We start from the raw sequence: 16,580 nt of genomic DNA, 5'->3' as shown, positions 1-16,580 counted from the left end.
GTCTGAACCTACTTTCTGTGTGTTCATTTATGCTCAAACCTCCATTTATTCTAACCCGTAACAATACATTGAGTTCATTTACCACTAAATGGTCTTGTGTCTGTTCCTTAGTACTAATTCACAGCCAAGTTAACAGTATTTAAACTTTTGTTATAAGTGCTTGCATTAACTTTCATTCAACCAAGTGTGTCAGAGGGGCTGAGGTTGTTCTTGGAGTCAAGGTGCAGAACAGAGAACCCAAATTACCAAGCAGTTTCTGAGGGGGTAGAGCTACAGTTGATTGACAGACAAATACCATCTATTATCAGACTATAAAAAGTATTTATAATTTGCTATATATTTACTTATTACTTTACAATTTATTAGCATTAACACTGCTTTGTAATACCAGCTCATGTGACAAAAATATCTGGAATGTTACGATAAGTTGTAAGTTTCTACGACCCCGCTACATATAAAAGCGTCATAATTTTTGATTGGCATTCGAAAGGTTAAGAGTTATTTCCTTCTTTTTTATCTTTTAATATTTTTCCGATTATTTTGCACAATCTGCCCTCTGGCAGGAATTACAGTGGATGACAAAACTTCAACTGCACCACACACAGTCAAAATGAAAAGCACATGCTGTTAAAATATTTGCTGTAAAGATGGTCTTGGTGTTGACCTAAATATTGGATTTATTAGTCGGGAATATGTCTGTTTTGCTCTAATCGCTCTGGTTGCTCAGCGATTACCGATAGACTTGAAGAATGACTATGATTTAAAGTGGAACAGCAGGCAGCTGTCCAGGGAAACTTTTCACAAGTTATGATTTAAGAAGCTTTGATAGAAGGTGTATGGACCTGTGAAAATGACATACAAGATGGCGTAAATAATCTTTGCATATCGTTACCGACAAACCATGCATAACCTCCTTTGATGTAGTTCAATTTTATCTTCTGGGTTGTCTGTTGAATGACACCGAGCGTCAAACTGGGTATTATAAATCTTATGTTCCCTGTACGCACTGATTGTATAATAACCTCCATTTTGGCAGATTGGCACAAGAATGAAAATGTTCTATAATAAAAATGGACAAAAACTGGATTGAAATAAGAGACCACAACAGGTGAGGACATTTTTACTATCTAGTTACACCCTTTGAAATATTTTCAGTTTCCAGTCTGTGTTTTGTACCAAATGATTCGATTGTAATTACTATACTGGATCTTCTACAAGCTCACAGTGGTATACAATTCTGTTCAAAGATTAATACATTTACAATTGGACCTTAAATCTTAATTCCAGACAGCTATAAAAGACACAAATGAATACAACCCTGTATTCACTAATACATCATTAAGGCTAAAATTCAGACAGTTGATTTGCAGTAACATATGTGTTATTGTGCTGATTACCACTGTGGTGCTATACATTCCAATGCAACTTGCCAATGGATGTGCATTGATAGCCCAGAATTTAACATATTCAGCACACCCCCTAAGGAGCCACTGGTAGTCCCTTTATTCAGATAGTGGGCCTCTGCCCAAACCACTCTGGCAAAACACCCAAACCTCTGTTAAGTGAACCACACCAGATTGCGCAAACACAGTCTGTATTGGTAGTGAATTGGTTAAATAAGAAAAGGTAATACAAACTGTGACCAAGATAATACAACATAAATTCCTACACAGTATAGTTGGGTACACAAGACAACCCTTTAAAGCAGTTCTAATGGTACAAGTTTTTTTTTTTTACCTTAATGTGTCCTCTGCATTAGGCAAAAAACTTCAGGGTGCAGCCCCCCCCCCCCCCATACGGACCTGAGCCCAATCTCAATCCAGTGATGTGCATGAGAGCATAGGCTCTTTTAGGCTCTCTCCATCCTCACTGGTTCAGACAGAGCAGCAATGTCAATCACAGCCAGGAGTGGGGTAGAGCCAAGTTGTACTTTGTGTGTCTTGTGGAGACACAGCGTGGGGCTCGGTAGTATGCATGAGTTCCCCCCCAAAGCAGGCAACTTGCTATGGGAACACTCAGCATGGAGGGTGGATCCCCTGTACCAGTGGATCCCAGCCTGGGAATCGTTGTATCTATATGCCTCCTTTTTATTGGAACTGTGTAAGTTATTAGCAGCTCTTTTTCTTAATAACGATTTTACACTATGTAGATACTTTTGTCTTCTTTATGGGAAATTCATGAAAGCGATTATGGATCTGCACGGTCTGCCATGATACTATCTCCACCTTTTTCAAATAGATGGATTTGCCATGATTGACCGATTCGTAATTCCATGCTATTCTAGACTCCTATAATGTGGAGTTTAGGGATCTGTTAAGCGGACATCTTATGCCGCGTACACACGGTCGGAGAATCCGTCGGAATGCGTCTTATCGGACCGTGTCGTCAGATAATCCGACTGTGTGTGGTATGCATCGGACTGATTACGTCCGAATCTCCGTCGGACCCAATTTTCCAACACGTTGGAAATATTTCCCGACCAACTGGGCCGGTCGGACGTAATCCGATCATGTGTAGAGAATTTTGATCGGACCAAGTGCCACACATGCTCAGATCAAATTCCTACATCAAAGCTATTGGCTACTAGCCTGAATGTAGTCCCATCGTAACGAAATTACGTCATCACGTTCTGAAAGATCGGATTTTTTGACAACTTAGTCCGACCGTGTGTATGCAACAGTTTCGGACACAATCCGTCAGACTAAATCTGACGGACAAAATCCGACGGATTTGGTTGGCAGAATCTCTGACCGTGTGTACAAGGGCTTACACAACCACGGTGAAGGTGCACTTGGGTGAATGTCCATCTTCTCTTGGACACATCTTCAAGAAATGTTTCCATGCACTGTATTTACTACTTATCTACAAACGGAAACACCTTATAGGCTGTTTTACACTTAATTTGTTTTCACTATTTCATTATTATTTATATAGTGCAGCAATTTATGATTTAGATGTTTGTAGATCAGCCTGTGTGACAACCACGGCTCCCTCCATAGATACAGTGGAGTAGTAAGTTTAGTCACAAAAGGGCAGGAAGTGTGGTAGTCACAGAATAACCATGTGAAAATAAAAGGTAATAAGCCTGAAAAAAATAATATGCCTGAAACTAAAATTAAGCCTGAAAACTGGTAAGTTGCAATGTACTGTATTACATTTTTGCTTAAAGTCCATTCACTTCCCTGCTCCACTGCCTTATTCTCAGGTTCCATGTCCAATTTATTAGCTCTCTGCTATACTGCTGATTCTGAGCATGAGTTGTACAGCGCCTTGAAAAAGTATTCATACCCCTTGAAATTTTCCACATTTTGTCATGTTTTGTCATAAATGCATTTTTTGGGGATTTTTTGGTGATAGACCAACACGCAGTGGCACATAATTGTGAAGTGGAAGAAAAAGAATAAACGTTTTTCAATTATTTTTACTAATAAATATCTGGAAAGTGTGGCGTGCATTTGTATTCCGTCCCTTTACTCTGATACCCCTAACTAAAATCTTGTGGAACCGATTGCCTTCAGAAGTCACCTAATTCATAAATAGAGTCCACCTGTGTGTAATTTAATCTCAGTATAAATACAGCTGTTCTGAGAAGCCCTCAGAGGTTTGTTAGAGAACCTTAGTGAACAAACAGCATCATGAAGGCCAAGGAACACACCAGACAGGTCAGGGATAAAGTTGTGGTCATATTAAAGCAGGGTTAGATTATAAAAAGTATCCCAAACTTGGAACATCTAAAGGAGCACTATTCAATCCATCGCTTGAAAATGGAACAACTGCAAACCTATAAAGATTGGCTCAGAAGTGTTCGCATCTCCCCATGTCAAAGCCCACCAGGAAGCTTACACTATGCAATACTAATCACAGGCAGTGAGAAATATATCACTGCCTGTGATTAGCACTGTGCAGTGTAAGCTTCCTGGTGGGCTTTGGCATGTGGAGCTGCGAACACGCCTGAGCCCATCCTTACAAACTCACCAAGACATGGTCATCAAGCTAAAATGACAGGCCAGATGGAGAGCATTAATGGGAGAAACAATGGTAACTCTGGAGGAGCTGCAGAGATCCACAGCTCAGGTGGGAGAATCTGTCCACAGGACAACTATTAGTTGTGCTCTCCACAAATCTGACCTTTCTGAAAGAGTGGCAAGAAGAAATACATTGGTGAAAGAAAGACATAAGAAGTCCCATTTGCAGTTTGCGAGAAGCCATGTGGGGGACACAGCAAACATGTGGAAGAAGGTGCTCTGGTCAGATGAGACCAAAATTGCACTTTTGGCCTAAAAGCAAAACTCTATGTGTGGTGGAAAACTAAACTACACATTATCCTGAACATTCCATCTGTGAAACATGGTGGTGGCAGCATCATGTTGTGGGGATGCTTTTCTTCAGCGGGGACAGGGAAGCTGGTCAGAGTTGATGGCAAGGTGGATGGATGGTCTGCAAAGACATGAGGCTGGGGCGGAGGTTCACCTTCCAGCAGGACAACAACCCTAAACATACATCCAGAGCTACAATGGAATGGTTTAGATCAAAGAATATTCATGTGTTAGAATGGCTCAGTCAAAGTCCAGACCTAAATCCAACTGAGAATCTGAGGCAAGACTTGAAAAGTGCTGTCCACAGACTCTCTCCATCCAATCTGACAGAGCTTGAGCAATTTTGCAAAGAAGAATGGGAAAAAATGTGACTCTCTAGATGTGCAAAGCTGGTAGAGACATCCCCAAAAAGACTTGCAGCTGTAATTACAGTGAAAGGTGGTTCTACAAAGTATTGACTCAGGGGGGGCGCCATACAAATGTACCCGACACTTTTCAGACATTTATTCATAAAAAATATTGAAAAACATTTATCATTTTCCTTCCACTTCACAATTATGTGCCACTTTGTGTTGGTCTATCACATAAAATCCCAATAAAATATATTTACGTTTTTGGTTGTAACATGACAAAATATGGAAAATTTCAAGGAGTATGAATACTTTTTCTGGCTCTGAGCACAGAAACCTCTGCCACCCATGGACACATATTTGCAGTATGTGGGCATTAAAAACTACCCTCTCTGCTGCTGTACATATGTATTGCATATGCAACAAGAGGTTAAAGTGATTGTAAGCCTTTGCTTTTTTATTTTATTTAAAATAACAAACATATCATACTTACCTCCACTTTGCAGCTCGTTTTGCACAGAGTGCCCCCGATCCTCCCCTTCTAGGGTCCCTCGGTGGCTCTCGCAGTTCCTACTGGCCTCAGATAACCCCCTAGGAGAAGCGCTCTCCCGGGGGTGTTACATTGCAGGCGCGCTCCCGAGTCCAGCATTTGGTGCCCACAGACACAAATGCTGGACTCGGCCACGCCCCCCGGCGCCTGTGTCATTGGATTTGATTGACAGCAGTGGGAGCCAATGGCTGTGCTGTTATCAATCTATCCAATCAAGAGCGGGAACCTGTGCAGAGAGGGACAGCGCATTTCTGCTGAGGGAAATACAGGGCTCAGGTAAGTAAAACAGGGGGGCTGGGGGGCCGATCACTGCCAAAAGCTTTTTTGACCTTAATGCATTAAAGTGAAAAAAACATCAGCGCTTACAACCCCTTTAAAGTAGAAATGTGGCAAAGCTATGGAAATTCAAGATTACCAAGCACTAAAGAAGCTTCAGACCAAGTCTCCATTGACCTCTGTAGCCGCAGGCACTATGAAGTAATTCATCCTCAAATAAGAATATCTCCAATAGGGATGTCAAGCAAAACGGGAGTCAGAATATTATTACTGTCTGGGTGTCTTCCCAGTAACATCCCCTTTCTTTTCATGCAGTCACAGGGGTCAGATGTGAGATAAATCCACCCAATGGGGCACAAGCAGCTAAAAAAAAGGATTTACTAAGCTATAAAAGCTTTTTTTTTTTTTTACTGAAGTCACCCCTTAATGCTTTATTACTTGGAAAGAAAGATCCTCATGTATCAGAGACTGACAGTATATCTAATACCATCACGCTGTTTTTCTTCTATTTCAAATAAAGAAATTTTTGGTCTTGTGACCTCATCTTTGAGGTCTTCCAAATTTACTCCTTGTGGAGAAGCCGACAGCCTAAATTTCAGGAAAACAGATTGAATACATAACAGCGTTAATTGATTAACTGCATGCTAATTGGGGAAATCCTCAAAAACCAATGGCAGGTCAGAGACCCGTGATAGCAAACTTGGACGGCATGAATTCTCTAAAAGGCAATAAAATTCCCAAAACCAGTGGAATAAAATAAGCTGAACTTATGTGAGGGAGATTTTTTTTATTTATAGTGAACACATTCCCACACACAAAAAAGGAAAGTAAAATTTCAACATACTGAGCAACATAATACTTTGGAAAATAACATGATCAGATTATCATTGAAGTGAACCCATGGGCATATTTCACTTTGTAAGGTGGTCCCAAGTCCATTTGCTAGCTTTGGTTTATCTTCAAAGTCCCCCTCATTTTCCAAATATGATCTACAGCAGTGGTCTCCAATCTGCGGCCCGGGGGCCAGATGAGGTCCTTTCCTTGCTTTTATCTGGCCCTTTTGGTATTACTCCCCCCCCCACTGTCAGCAACAATGGGGCATAGCTTCTGCCACCCTATTCCTCCTACTCAGGGGCGGACTGACAACTCATGGGGCCCCCGGGCATTAGGAGATTATGGGGCCCCCAGGCAATCATAGATTATGGAGAAACACAGTATACAATCACACAGTATACACATACATATTTCTATCGGCTGAGAAGGTACTGGAGAGGTGGGGCAGCTATAATCTAATTTTTAGACCAAAAAGGATGTCGGTAAGGGACATTGAAGAGACAGATGTAAAGAAAACACTGATTTTTACATACTGTCCCAGGTTTTACTGAGGCTGACAACCCTGATGGGGCCCCCTAGTGGCCCGGGGCCCTCAGGCAGTGCCCTAGTGGCCGAATGGTCAGTCCGCCCCTGCTCCTACAGACACCAATAATGGGGCACCATTCCACCCACTGACATCAATGATAGAGCACTATTCCTCCCACTGACACCAATGATAGAGCACTAGTCCTCCCACTGACACCAATGATAGAGCACTAGTCCTCCCACTGACATCAATGATAGAGCACTATTCCTCCCACTGACACCAATGATAGAGCACTATTCCTCCCACTGACATTAATGATAGAGCACTATTCCTCCCACTGACACCAATGATAGAGCACTATTCCTCCCACTGACATCAATGATAGAGCACTATTCCTCCCACTGGCATCAATGATAGAGCACTATTCCTCCCACTGACACCAATGATAGAGCACTATTCCTCCCACTGACATCCATGATAGAGCACTATTCCTCCCACTGACATTAATGATAGAGCAAAATTCCTCCCACTGACACCAATGATAGAGCACTATTCCTCCCACTGACATCAATGATAGAGCACTATTCCTCCCACTGGCATCAATGATAGAGCAAAATTCATCCCACTGGCATCAATGATAGAGCAAAATTCCTCCCACTGGCATTAATGATGGGGCACTATTCCTCCCACTGGCATCAATGATGGGGCACTAGTCCTCCCACTGGTATCAATGAATCAATGATGGGGCATGATTTACATCACTAGTAAATAGGCTTGATTTAAAACAAATTTAAATCATAATTTTTAAAGAGTAACTGTCATCTCTGTCCCACAGCGGCTCCTCCCCTGGCCTTCTGTTGACTCACCGACAGTCCCATTCACTTTCATGGGAGGGCTAGTGATGCGGCAGTGACACAACAAGGTGAGGGACATGGTGGCAGCAGCATGTGAGTGGATGCCCGCTAACGGGCGCTGCCATGATGGATCTGAAAGGACAGGTTCTCTTTAAATGTAAGGACTCATTCTTGCTAATAGTTTGAATCTTTAATATTTGCAAACAAAATGTAGGTTTCCTATTTAACAAAGGCTGAATTCACACTGTTGTGAATTGCATGAGGTTTTCCCCACATCCAATTCGCATGACAGGAGAGTGTGACTGGCTCTCAATAGAGACAGTTCACACATTTCCAGAGCGGCTGAGGAGCGGATTGTACGGGGGTCTTTTGCGTCTTTGTCTCCGTTTTAGGACTGAATTCAGGCACAAATTCAGCCCGATTCGTTACTGAAATGGAGAACAGGGATGCATTAAAATATTCCCAACCTGGGTCTCTTTTTACAGCCTGCTGACATTTTGCTCCTCAAGGGAGGAATAAAGCACTTCAGGCTATGTGCAGAAAGATCACAAGGTTTATAAGCTGCTTAGAAGGCTTCACTTTCATTTTTACTGCTTGTCCTTCCTCCTCGCACTTAGAGCCTGGTACAGGGGCATTTCTCTTTAAACAATCATACAGTTTGTAGTGTACATAGATCAGCAAAACAATGGGATAAAGCGGTGGTCATCAACCCTGTCCTGAGGACCCACTAACAGGCCAGGTTTGTAAGATAACTGAAATACATCACAGGTGATATCATTTGCTGCCCAGTGATTGCCGTATTCTAGTCGGCATCTCCCCAAGGTAATACATAAAACCTGGCCCGTTAGTGGGCCCTAAGGACAGGGTTGATGACCACTGGGATAAATGAATATTCCTGAACTTTGGTTTATCTCATGGTTACTGTGAAAGTTCGAGACATCAATGCAGTGCAAGTTATCTCAGCTTGCAGAGTTTGGATTCATTGAATGAGTTTACAAAACGTGTAAATATTTCAGAATATACAGCCTCATGCTACATAACTAAGTTCCATTTCATGCTAAATGAACTAGATTATTAATATATCTTAACCACTTGCTTACTGGGCACCTAAATCCCCCTCCTGCCCAGAGCAATTTTCAGCTTTTAGCAATGTCCCTCTATAAATGACAATTTCGCAGTCATACAACACTGTACCCAAATAACAATTTTATAATTTTTTTCCCACAAATTGATCACCTCTGGGTTTTTTATATTTTGTTAAAAAATGTTAAAAGTTCAATTTTAAAAAAAAAATAATACAAAACCGTTTTATATGTTGTTAATACATTTTGCAAACAGGTAATTTTTCTCCTGCATTGATGTACGCTGATGAGGCTACACTGATGGGCACTGATAGGCTGCACTGATGGGCACCTATAGGCTGCATTGATGGGTACTGATAAGGCGGCACTGATGGGCACTAATAGGTGGCACTGGTGGGCAATGATGAGGTGGCACTGGTGGGCAATGATAGGTGGCACTGGTGGGCAATGATAGGTGGCATTGGTGGGCACTGAGAGGTGGCACTGATGGGTGGCACTGATGGGTAGCACTGAAAGGCATTTATAGGTGGCACTGAAGGGCATTAATAGGTGGCACTGATAGCTGGAGCACTGAAAGGGTGACAGTGATGGGTACTGATCAGCACTGGTAGATGACACTGATAGGCAGCACTGCTAGGTGGCACTGATGAGGCACTGATTGGCACCACTGGTGGGCATTGATAGGTGGCACTGATTGTTGGCACTTGTACTGATGGGCACTGATTCATGGCACTGTGGGCACTGATTCATGGCACTGGCAGCCGGTACTGGTGGGCACATATGAGGCGGCTTCGCCTCTTCCTCTTCAGGACTGATGTCCCTTTAACAGGAGCCGTGATCGGCTTTTTTTCTCCTCCCACTGTCAGCGCCAGAAGTAACAAAAATGATTACTGATCTTCTGTTTACATCACGTGATCAGCTGTCATTGGCTGACAGCTGATCACGTGGTAAGGGGCTGGGATCGACCCCTTACTCTGATCTGTGATCACCTGAGTCTCATCGACTCTGTGATCACAGGGCGGGGAGCGTGCAAAGGGGAGGACATCTATTGAAGTTCCTCCTGACAAAGCAGATCCGCACAGTAGTCATCATTCGGCTACATAATTTAAGTTAAAAAAATAATTAAAAAAAATAAAAAAATCATAGATTTTTATCCCACCCTGCCCCCCAGCAACAATAGACCCACTTCAAACAAAATATCCCTCCCAGCAACAATAGGCCCACCAGCAACAATAGATTTCCTAGAAGCCAGCATCAATAGATACTTCCCTCAACAGTAAATCACTCCCAGCAACAATTAATCCCCCTCCCCCAGACCCCAGTAACAATAGATCCCCCACCAGCAACAACAGACTCCTGCCCACAACAATAGATCCACCCCATAACAAGAGATCGCCCAGCAGCCAGCAACAATAGACCCCCCCCCCCCAGTACCCTTTGTCGTAACGTACATTAAATGCTGGAGGTGTCAGAACTGCATTCCCCCCATGTTTCTGCTGAAAAAAAAAACTGTGAAACTCAGTGGGGTTCCAAACCCATAGCACTTCTGGGACAGCACCCTCAGGGGGCACATTACCAGGAGCTCCGTGTGCTTTCTAGATAACATGTATTGTCACCATAACGAACAAGAACCAACGTCACTCTGGCCCCTTATGTACTCAGCTAATGGCACTCACAAGCAATCAACCTATACATTATGCTTGTGAGTGTACAAAGAGCATACAAGTTATATTAAAGTAAATAGACCTCTTTTGCTTGCTGTTTATAAACTAGGCATTTTTAAATTAAAAATCAGTTTTATGTAAACATAAAGCCAATGTAATATTCAGTTGCTATACTACTTATGCATACAAATAAGGCAATGTTTGCTATATGTGAATCCTAACAGCTTAGTGGACTTAAATGCATATCTGGTCAATGTAAACAAATAATAAAGCTTTTAAATTAAAAGGGCTGTTTTTAGAGTGTTTATGGAGTGTATATTGGATACCGGGGTTCCGGGGAATTTTTTGTAGCACTTTGCTTTCACGGAAAATAAATGATTGAGACTTTTCTTTATCTACTACCACCATGCTTACAAGTTACAAGGCTCATTTACAAATCTGGGAAATGGAACACATATTCATTAAAAAAAAAAGTGTACCGTTATGCCCCATACACATGGTCGGAAATTCCGATGGAAAAATTCTGATCGGATTATGTTGTTGGAAAATCTGATCATGTGTGGGCTCTATCGGACTTTTTCCGTCGTAATTTCCGACGGAAAAATTTTGAGAACTGGATCTAAAATTTTCCGACAACAAAATCCGATCAGACTTTTTCCGATCGTGTATAGAGAATTTCGACGCACAAAGTGCCACGCATGTTCGGAAAAAATTTGGAAACGAAAGCTATTGGCTACTTGCCTCTACGTAGTCCCATCATGCGTTTTTCGACAACTTTGTGCGACCGTGTGTATGCAACACAAGTTTTGGCCAAAATCTGTCGGAAAAAATCAGACAGATTTTGTGGTCGGAATGTCGGACCGTGTGTATGGGGCATTATAATTTAAAAATTAACCAAATTTGAAAACTACCCCCCTGTTGTGTGGGTTGTATCTTTGGTTGTCTTTGCTTACCTTCCTGAAACCAGCATTCCTATTTCCCCAATACAGTCCTGCCAATGATCCTATGCAAAAAATAACCATACCCTATGGTCATACGCCTCATCTGTTCATGTTCTGGCAAGTTAATTGGGCATTTATGTACTGACCTCTGCTTAATGGGATAGTGAGATTGGCCATATGTGCCCCATTGTGAGAAGTGTTGGTACTTTCAGCAGGACTGTAGCACAGACTAGTGAACGTAACTAAAGACAAAGGTAACTCACAGTTCCCCTTTACTTCACAGTCCCCACCATTACCCTATACATCAGGGTGCACAGATTCCCTTCTTACATTAGTGTCCCCAGAGTGCCACTTTAAATCAGAGTCCCCAGTGTTCCCTCTTACATCAGAGTGTGCAGAGTTCATACTTTACAGCAGAACCCCCTCTGACATAAAACTCCCCAGAGTTCCCTCAGTGTCCACAGAGTCTCCTCTTACATCAGGGTCCACAGCGTTCCACTTTACATCATAATCAGCAGAGTTCCCCCTTACATCAAGGTTCACCTTTACATATTGTAAGAGTCCTCAGTTCCTCCTTACATCAGATTCTACAGAGTTCCCTCCTAAATCAAAGTCCACGGCATTCCCTCCTTATAATCAGGGTTCCCAGCAGCAACCCCCCCCTTACATCAGAGTCAGCAGAGTTCCCTCTTAGGGCTCATCCAGACCAGTCCTCCATGCTGAGCTGCTATCTGCTGCATGACCACCCACCTTGGAGTTGCATGCAAGAAGCCTATAGAAGTGGATGCGGACACAATGGTTGCATGCACACAATTGCATATCAAATTTTGACATGCAGGCAGTAGTGACTACACAGATCAGAATGCAGCCTCTGCATCCGCATCCACGTCTATGAGCTGATTGCATGCAACTCCAAGGTGGATGGACACACAGCGGACAGCGGCTGAACTGTGATAGTTATGGTATTTCTAGCAATGCTGATCTCCTTAAGTGGGCAAACTCCAAAACACTACAAAGAAAAAAGAAGGGAGCAAAGGCCTAGTGCATTACCTTCAACACCAATGAAAATTTATTAAAAACGCCAAACTCATGCTCACAAACATGAGAAGATATAAAGCATGCCACACACATCTCTCCAGTGACAGGGATATTACATCTCTACTGTTGGAAAGTTGACGCATTTCGGGAGACACGCTCCCTTCCTCAGAGCTCTTTCTTTGTAGTGCTTGTCTGAATGTGCTTGTCTGAATGAGCCCTTACATCAGAGTCCATAGAGTTCCCCCTTACACTGTAAGGGGAAAATGTGCACGTAAGGAGGGGCACTGATGACCAGAGACTCCCTTACATCAGAGCTCACATTTACACCAGAGTCTGCAGAGTTCCCCCTTACCTTGGGGTCCCCAGTCACACTACCTTCTTTCATCTCCATTCAGGCTGTAGGGCACTATGGGATGGCTCAGGTTGACTGTAGGGCACTGAGGGTGGGCCAGGCTGTAAGGTTCTGAGGGCAGGCTCAGGCTGTTAGTGCAGCCCTCAGCTACACATAAAAACTGTCAGGTGTGGCACTGGGTGCAGGTCTGGACCCTGGAAGAAGAAGTTTCATCCTCCCCCTCTGACTGGGGGCAGAGCAGATATGTGGTTGGTTGCTAGGACACTGGCTGGTCCTAGCAACCAACCACAAGACCTGGCAGCGACAGTGGTGTGTAGCAGGTGGCACTTCAGAAGCTGGCGGTGGAAGGAAAAAACAAGCATCTGTGCTTGTGTATGATGGATGGACCACTTGGCCCATGCATCTCTTGGCATCGCCCCCCGACTACACTACACTCTGCAGTGGTTTTGCAGGTATTTTTTGTCCATAACGGACATTCACGGACCGCTGTAAAAATCATTTTTACAAACGGTCTGTGAATTTGTGATCAGTCGGCAATCCTGGTCACCATGCAAGTAGGGTATAATTTTCTGTTGCTGGCTTTGATATCCAAACCACAGGCTACACTGTCAAAATTTTAACAGGTCCGACCAAAGGAATACGATGTAAAATAGAAACATTTTACCACAAGAGAATAGAAATTGGTGTTGTTCAGAGTCCTACAGTAAATCGGTGCTGAAAATCCAAAGGAAAAACTCTACTGGTAATTCTATTTTCCATAACTCCCCTCCAAAAATTTCCAAAATCACATGACTGGAATTGGCAAAGAGACTTGTGCCTTTTTTTTTTTGCCTCTTCCTTAATGTCCAAAATAATACAATTGGACTGATTTATACTCCAGTGAAATATTCCCAATGTGCATGCTGGAAATGCCTATAAGGTAAGTGGGTGTTGCAGTGACACCCGTGGGAACCAGGATTAGGTATCCTTGAACTAACATCCAGTTTATTGAAGAGATCACATCACAGCTCACAGTAGCAATATTTTGGGCCCGGTACCGGTGGTGTCTGGAGGCAATTGGGCTGCAGCGCAGCCATGCAAATGCATCAACCTGACAGGTAGGAGTTTGTGTATGAACCCCCCCGCTGCCAGGCCGCATGACGTACGGACCTGGCAGAAAAAGAGTTAAAAGGTAATAAGTCCTTAAAAATGATAAAACAATAGCCATCCAGATTATAACACCTAAGCTCTGTAAGCAACCCCATAGGGAATGTACTTTTACTGTGAGTTGGCCAACTCATCAGATTGAGTGATGTGAAGGTGCAGTAAAGCACAATCATTGTATAGTAATGAAAAACAGGAAGTAGAGCCTGTATGTGTGACGAGACTAATATGGCTGCCCTTCTGTACATATATACTGTAAATATGAGGGCTGTACTGAAAGTAATGCAAAAGTGGGCAAAACTTTTTTATTTACTCTTCCTCTATTGTAACAATTATTGCAGGTAAATAATGTATTGCAAGTAGAAAAGTAGAAGCAATATGCCATCAATGAGTTCTTGATGAAAGAGGGGTTCAGGGAGTCTGACATTCACAGAAGGGTACAGAACGTTTATGGATATGAAACATTGATAAAAACAATGTGCAGAGCGTTGAAGACAAACCATGCAGTGGGAGGCCATCAATGTCTGCCCTCCTTCTTTAAGAACTCAGTGATGGCATATTGCTTCTACATGGGGTCCATTATTTACCCAGAAGAGTTACTATCAGTGGTGGCTGGTGCTCCAGCCCGGGGGGGCAGCACACACAAACCAAACAACCCCCCCCCCCCCCCCCCGCACGGCTGATACTCATGCAGTCGGGCTCTGTGTTGGCGCCGATGCAGAGCACTGAGAGATTGCTCCGATGATGGTAGCCATCTCCTAGACCTCTCTGTACATCATCCCCCCTGCCTGGCCAATACAGTCCCCTTCTCCTCTCGGTCAATCTAATCTGGTCTCAGGACCCAGTTCCTGATTGGCCGGGAGGAGAAGCAGGAAAACGATAGCAAATATTAATCCACTATTGTCACAAAACTGGGCGGGCTCAGGGAGCAGTGCTAGTTATTCCCACCTTTGAATTACGTTCAGTAAAGCCCTCATACAAACCATAAATAGAAACAACATTTTTAAGCATTTAACACAACATAAGATCTTTTAAATAGTTTGGTATAATCCAAAGGAAAATCCGCACACCGAAGATGTCTTCACAGGCAAAGCTTTAATCAGCCGACAAGCTTTAGAACATGGTCCACCCCCCAGAACTACCCTCTAACATTTTGACCCGATGAGCTTAGGGAAACTCTTTTACATGTTAAAAAAGTAAAAAGACTTTACACTTTATTTAACCAGACTTTTTCTTAGATTTATATCACAGCTTCTAAGAAAACACAATGTATGAGGCCAACTGGCGCTTTCTCAGGTGCATAAGAGGAATTGGCAAAGATACATTCCTATATACCCTCTAAAACACATCTTATTTACAGGACTGGCACAATCTTAACCCATGACGATTTGTATTTGCTCCAAAATCAACCAGGATTTTGTCAATTGAAACAGCGTATACAGTATACGTCTTTCTAAAGCAAGGCAGCCAATGCATCCTGCCATTTTCCAGAATTGCTGCACTATATCACCATTAACACAACACTTGGACGCTTCCACACAGAACATAAACCTGTCTCTTAAAGTCTTTTATCTTTCCCAAGCAGCTACAAGTTGGAAGAAAACTTTTTTCCAACTTTCCCACCACATGTCGGAAGTTTAGTAGGTGGTCGGTTCAGAATTATTCATGTAGGGAATGTGCTTTTTCTCCTTTTGATTTTTTATTTTTTTTAATTTACAGAGGAAATCAGGTCTATTCTTTCCTACAGAACAATGGTATAGCCACAGCCATAGAAGTCAATGCAGATGGAATGAAGCCTCAGAGGTGAAGGGGCCCTTGTCCATGTTTGAAATTGTAAATTTGCTGGCTTAGGGTTTGTGAAGATTGTACTTTTCCACACATTGATCACACACATTAATTCACTTCCCCAGACGATCAGTGGAAGAGTTCCATGGAAGAGGTGATAAGCGTAGTAGGCTTAATGTGGTGGGCATGGGAGGGCAGGGATACCTAATTTACAGAAAAGTACCTTAAAAAATAAAATTAAAATAAAAGCCAAACTTGACTTTCGTCAAGAACTCCCTGCTCTAAAACAAAGCTAGGTACACATGCAATAGAATTTCAGACATTTTTAGAGAAGAAATCAGTATATTCTAAGTCCTCGAAACAGATATCTTTCAGTGAAGGCTGGGGTTAGTTTTCGGAACATACAGCAGAACATAGTATGTAAACAAGACCTTAAGCTTACACAAGGGTGTGTTAGTGTTGGAGTTAGGGTTAGTGTCAGGGTTACTGGAAGGGTACGTGTAATGGTTAGTGTGAGGGATTTGATTACTGTACATGAAGGGCTACAGTAAGCCCTTGTACACACGGTCGGAGATTCCGTCGGAATGTGTCCGATCGGAGCGTTTTATCGGATATTCCGACGGTGTGTGGTCTGCATTGGACTGTTTCCGTCGGAATATCCGTCGGACCAAATTTTCCAACTTGCCGGAAATATTTTCTGACAAAATGCTCCGATCGGACATACTCCGATCATGTGTAGAGAATTCCGATCAGACAAAGTGCCACGCATGCTCAGATCAAATTCCTACATCAAAGCTATTGGCTACTAACCTGAACGTAGTCCCATCGTAATGAAATTACGTCATCACGTTCTGAAAGATCGGATTTTC

The sequence above is a fragment of the Lithobates pipiens genome, unplaced genomic scaffold (genome assembly GCF_037356315.1).
Source record: "Lithobates pipiens isolate NorthernLeopardFrog02 unplaced genomic scaffold, aLitPip1_a1.2 Scaffold_23, whole genome shotgun sequence".
Taxonomy (NCBI): Eukaryota; Metazoa; Chordata; class Amphibia; order Anura; family Ranidae; genus Lithobates; species Lithobates pipiens.
This window is presented reverse-complemented; position numbering follows the sequence as displayed.